Raw genomic sequence first — 5,889 nt, 5'->3', positions numbered from 1 at the left:
GACAAAATGTCCCTTCGCCATAGAGGTTTTCCCCGACATGGGGAGACGTGGGCACACAGACATGGAAGGAGTGAGGCAGGCGGGGGTCCTGGCCGTGCCACGAGCTCTCAGCAGTTTGCAGGCTAACCCTTGCTTACGGATTATTTTCCCTTCAGAATCATAGTGGAAGTATTGAGGAGGGAATTTGGGAAAAACACAGAAGCGGCTTTAGAAAATGCATTCGAAGTCTTGCTCCCGAGCGAGAAGGGGGGCCTGAAAGCAAGCCCAGTCCTTCCTTCCCAGCACAAGTGCAGCCCCCGGCCCCCGGGATGTGCCGTCACGTCCCGGGAATGTGCTTCCTGGACACGCTGCGTCCACCTTCCCCTGTTTGCCCGTCCTGCCGGGACCAGCCTCCCTCGCACCTCTGGCCAAGCCTGTTCTACGGAGAGGACCGGGGGAGTCACAGAAGGACCAGTCCCAAAGGGCAAGACCTTCTTTTCACCCGTTTTTTTGGAGGAGCACAGCTGCTTGCAGCTGCCGCTGCAGTAAATAGCGAATATAGATGAGACACCCGTGTTAAAAACCCACGGCGTGAAACTATCTCAGACTGCGCCGAGAGCAGTTGTGGACCTGTTTTCCAGCTGCACCATTGAAAGTTTGCCAGAGGCAAATGAGCTGAAGCTTGAGTGAATGCAAAACTAGAGAGCCGCCGCACCCATGAATCATTCCCTGATAGGAAACAGTCACAGATGCTGAATGAAGAATATATTCCCTAAAATAAATGGAATGGTTAACCAAACCACCAGTACGAACTGGTGTGTACGGTTGCTGCTGTGTGTGCGTGGAGGTGGCGGTGAGGCTGGCAACCCAAACAACATTTTTGTTTCTTCCTTCCCTCTCAGGGCTGGATGTCACGGGATGCAATGCAAATCGAATGTGTTTCCGAGAGGACGCTATAATGAGGATGTTTGCTGCCAAGCAGGGGCTAATCCCATCCTGGGGTCTAACTGATGGAGGTGACTGCCATGTTCGGGGACTGCTCTCAGGGTCCAGGTGATTCTTTCCAGCCCTACCCCTATGTCACCGTTATCTTTTCTTCTCTACCTGCTCAGACACAGCTGCAGATGCTGAGAATTTAAAGCCTAGTCCTTAAGATCTACCATGGCTGAAATGTCTATAAACACCTTGAGTCTCTTTAGAGATCTCTGCGCTTGCCAAACTCTGCAGCTTCCTAGTATGTCTCATTATACGTGGTGCTTTCCCCCCTCCTGCAGCCCGTGATTATGTGAGAACTGCAGGAAAAGCAAGTTTAAAGACTTCAGTACATCCTCAATGCCTAAACTGAAAAAGTAGATGAAAAAACTCTAATTTAATTAAAAAGTTGAAAACCTTTAATATTATTTAAGATGACCTCAAGCCTTGGACCCAGTCTGCAGCTTTTTTGCAGCCTTAGCAGTTATCAATATTGAAATATTATCAGAATTTTTTTCCCTTATTTTTTGTATTAGTAACCCAAGACCACAGAATGTTCAGCTGAAATCTGCTGAACATTAATCACCAGATTCTGTGTTTTATGGCTGAAATAAATCTGATCAGAAAACAGAAAAAAACCCCAGTAAAACTAGTGGCATGATTCACCATACCCTCACTGACGGAAATAGGTTGCTTAGAGGAGTCAAATTCTGTTTTCAAGTAGAAATACATATTGCACAGCTGACTGGGGTGCGACTGTCAGCTAAAATGGATCCAGGCTATTAATCAGCAGATATCTTCTGCGTGTGTCTTTGTGTTTTAAATGGATGACAAGGTACTTTATCTACAAGAGCTCCAAGGATATACAAGGGGCAATATTTTCTTGGATTTTGACTAACAGAAACTGTATTTTCTCTTCCTTTTCAGGGCTGGGTATCATACACTATGGTTTGGGGGTTGCAGAGCTGCATGGCATCATCCATCACAGGAATGTTCTCCTAACCAATAGGTACTGTACCCATGTATATTTACATAAGGGTTGTCATCAGGATCAGAAATTTTGAAGCAAATATCCCAATCATCTCCACTTATGGCAATTCAGTTTGCACTGTGGAGTGGTGAACTGGATGGCTTTTGGAGGACTTGAGACCAGATGATGTGCTCCAGCTCACTTAAGCTCAGTACCAGGACCGATCACCCCTGAAAACATCTAGTATGGACACCCACTTCTCAGACCTGCTTGCTAAAGCTAATGCAGGTGTAGCCACTAACCATGCTCTGCCCACAAACATGCTCACACAGCAATAACCAGCCTCCAGCTCCTGGTGATGCAGTTTGCCTTCCTAGAGCGAGGTTATTCCTGTCAATACCAAACAAGAAGAGACGCGTCATTTTAAGGACTTTCCACCATTTATCTCCCCATCCCCTCTCTCCTCCCCACAGGTTTACACTTGATACAGTCACTTTTCTCCAGGGAAAGAACCCGATTTCATGGCAGACAGGAATGCTGACCCACTTGTCTTCTGCTGCAAGCATCCATCAAACCCAGCCTGTGTCCCCTGGAGTCTTAATTTTCCTCTTGACAGCAAAGACAAATGAGTCCCCCAGGGTTGTTTGCTTCATGTCTACTCAAGGTTTCCATGACGTTTCTTGAAAATGACCTGTTTTTTAAACACACAATGAGTTTTCTTTCCACTGCCACTTACCAGTGTGGAGGCAGAGATAGATCTGTTTTAAGAAAATGTTACGGTGCCAATCCCCAACACATCCCCCCTCTCTGCTCTAGGCTTCTTCTGGTTCCTACATGTTGCCAGCTGTAATACTTTTCCCCCATTTGGGATCATCCTGCACAGATACAGTGATATTTTATTTGAGGTAGAACAACCAAAAGAAAATATATTTTCCAGGTTTTTTTCCAGTTCCCCATGAAATCTGGCTTATTTTCTCCTGTCCTGTTCCTTTCTCTTTCCTCTGCAAGGCTTCCCCAACACCATGCCACCAACTCCCAAATGGTGGGAATATTCTCCATAGGAAAATTCCCGTGTCTCTAGGATTATTCCCACTCTGACCACCACTGGTACTGCAGGAATCTGCAACTTGAGAGGCTAGGAGCTGCTGTTTCAGTCATCAGCCCGAGGGAAAGGAGTAGTTTGTGTGTTGTTTAGGACAATGGTTTCACTGGGTTGTGAAACAGTGCCTTGAAAACACTTCTCCTTCTCTCCAGCCACATCGAATGAACCTGAACTCTGTGTGCCACAGCTCGCTGCAGACCGGGGAAGGCAGGCAGACAGCGCAAGGAAACAGGAGCTGGTTTTGTTACTGAAATCTGCATGCTGAGGCATGCAGAAAAATAGGGACCAAGCAATTTCAATTCCACAGTTTTCTAATTTTGAAGAGCTCGTCTTTGCAATATAGCTTTTTAATGTCATCCTTCACAAAAATGTACTTCCTTGTATTTCCCTCCTTCCAGAAAACACAAAACCACCCTGCAGTGTCATACACAGAGTAGCCTGGTCTTGCACTGGGAAATACCCAGCACCCTTACTTGTAAGGAACACTGCCAGCCCTGGGTATGATCAGACCCCCAAATTATAAAGAGACTCTCTAGCCAGATTCATCCAGGTGTTGAAAGAGTGAAGAATGTGGTTGCCACTTTCCAGTTTCCCTTGGCACAAGGATTTTCTAACCAGCCAGGCCATCCCGAGGATGGGAAACGGCTCTGGACCACCTGCGTGCTGGCTGTGCTCAGCGGCCGGCGAGTCCTTCCAAGCACCAGAGTTTCCAAACACAGCAGAGCAGCCCTGAGGCTACACAAAGTCTTTTTGATCCCACCTCAGTGACCCCAGGGCTACAAATGCTGCCGTGGGACCTTCTTCTGCACTGGAATGCGCTCCTTGTTCACATGAAAACCATGCAGTCCAGGCACGCTACAACACAAACCCTCCTTGGCTCTTGAAGGCAATAATCACATACTTGAAGCTATGAGTTACTGCGCAAAGGGCAAAGGCCCTTCTTAAACCCACTGCTTTGTCCTTTTACCATTTGTGTATGTGGCTGCTTAATATATATTGAATAATTTAAACAATCCACATGCCATAACATGCCCCCAAATGTTTAGTTGAGTGTCCCCAAATTTGTTTTGCATGTTTACCCTTCCATTCATTAGGAACGTAAATGTTCTTTGACTTCGCTCTGTGCCTTTCAGCATTATTTTATGGAAATTCCAATTTCCTGCCCTGAAAGAAACCCTGATGATAATGAGAGGTTTGAAGCTTTTCAAACAAAAAAAGCAGTTTGAGTCAATTCTGCATTTTGTTCTTAATCAAAACTAGTTGTGTGCATTTGCATCAACAACGAGCTCAGCACACAATGCTCCATATGGGCTTGGATGCTGGCATTCAGTGAATGGCAGGAGCCACTGAAAAAGCTCCCTGGTTTTCAAAGATTTAGGGATGACCTTGCAAAAGTGTCATTTGTCACTGCCTTGTCCAGAATTGCTAGAAAAATCCCTGGAAACACGCTATGGAATCACAGAGCCCAACTCTCGCATTGCCAAAGCAGCGCAGCAGCACTTACCTACAGAGAGACAGTGAGAAATAAGAAACTGGAAGCTTTTAATGGAGCCCCCAAAGATTTTTTTCTTGATGCTTTATCTGGATATTGGTCTTGCACTTTAGATGTTACTCATTTTTCAGGCACACTATTTCAACTCAGTTTATACCGAGTCTACAATAAATATGAACGCAAACAAGCTACGGTCCATTAATCTGGACACCTATTTGCAATTCTAAAGCATCTAAAACACTTGGAAACAGCCCACAGACTTTTACTGTTCCCCTGTTCGGACCTGATCTCACAGAACCCCCTTCACGCTAATTCCAGTCGAGTTACACCCAGGAGGGGGTAACCATGTATGTGGAGTTTTAGGACCAGGTCCCCATTTTTGAGGACATTAATAGCACCCAGAAGGGCTACGGCACACAGACGTTGCAGGTCTGTTCTGCAGAGCATGAACAATTAGGAGAAATAGGGACGGCGAGTTGCACAGGCATCCCTGGACGCGCTGTCGTGAGTGGCTGGACAAGTTCTGCTCAGAAAGGATTTATTTCCACTCATTTTGGTCTTGTGGTTGTGAGAGGCTTGCAAAACCTTTCACCTTCTTTCCCTGGAGTCATATATATTTTATGAGAAATTTAAGAATTACCTCTTATTAAAATGGGGATAGTGTAATTACCAATAAAAAGCAGATGTTATGGCATGACTAATGCTTGAAAATGTGTATGTAGCAAGCACAACATACCAGCACATCCAGGCTTTTCAGTAAGATAATAAAAGTTGTCTTTGTTGAAACTAACTGGCCAAGTCGCAGAGGTCTGAAGTCGCGGGGAAATCATTACGGAAAATGCTGAAAGGCTCCACGAAAGGGCAGCTTTGCTCCCACCGATCTCAGCAGCAAACTGTAACTCCAGAAGGTTGAAATGAAAAACCCACATTCCTGTTCACCTCACCCGCGTCGGGAGGTGTCCGAAAAGGTGTCCTTCTAAAGCACCCCGACTCGCCGTGCTGAGAGCATCCTTCCCCTACAAGCCATAATGAGCCATAATTAGTGAACTCCCTGACACCTCCGGCACCTCTCGGGGGGGTCCGTAACCCACCTGCAACAGTCAAGATCATTCCCTTGGATAAGTCCCAAGTATTTTGTCAAGGCGTATCTGGAGGGATCCGCGTAGGCTGACTTTTGAAACAGGAATACGCAAACATCATGTAAATGGAGTTGTTCAGCGAATCTGCTCAAGCAGTCCCCGGGTTCACAAACTTCGTCTGCGCTCGCAAATTCCTCTCCCCTCCTTCCCGGCAAATTGCATTTATTGGTTTTTTTTGCCACAAAAGCGTCTTTAAAGCAACACTCGGTTTGCAAAAGAGCATTTGCAGCTTGGC

The sequence above is a fragment of the Haliaeetus albicilla genome, chromosome 27 (genome assembly GCF_947461875.1).
Source record: "Haliaeetus albicilla chromosome 27, bHalAlb1.1, whole genome shotgun sequence".
Lineage (NCBI taxonomy): Eukaryota > Metazoa > Chordata > Aves > Accipitriformes > Accipitridae > Haliaeetus > Haliaeetus albicilla.
The sequence above is the reverse complement of the archived record's forward strand: the minus strand, read 5'-3'. Positions refer to the sequence as shown.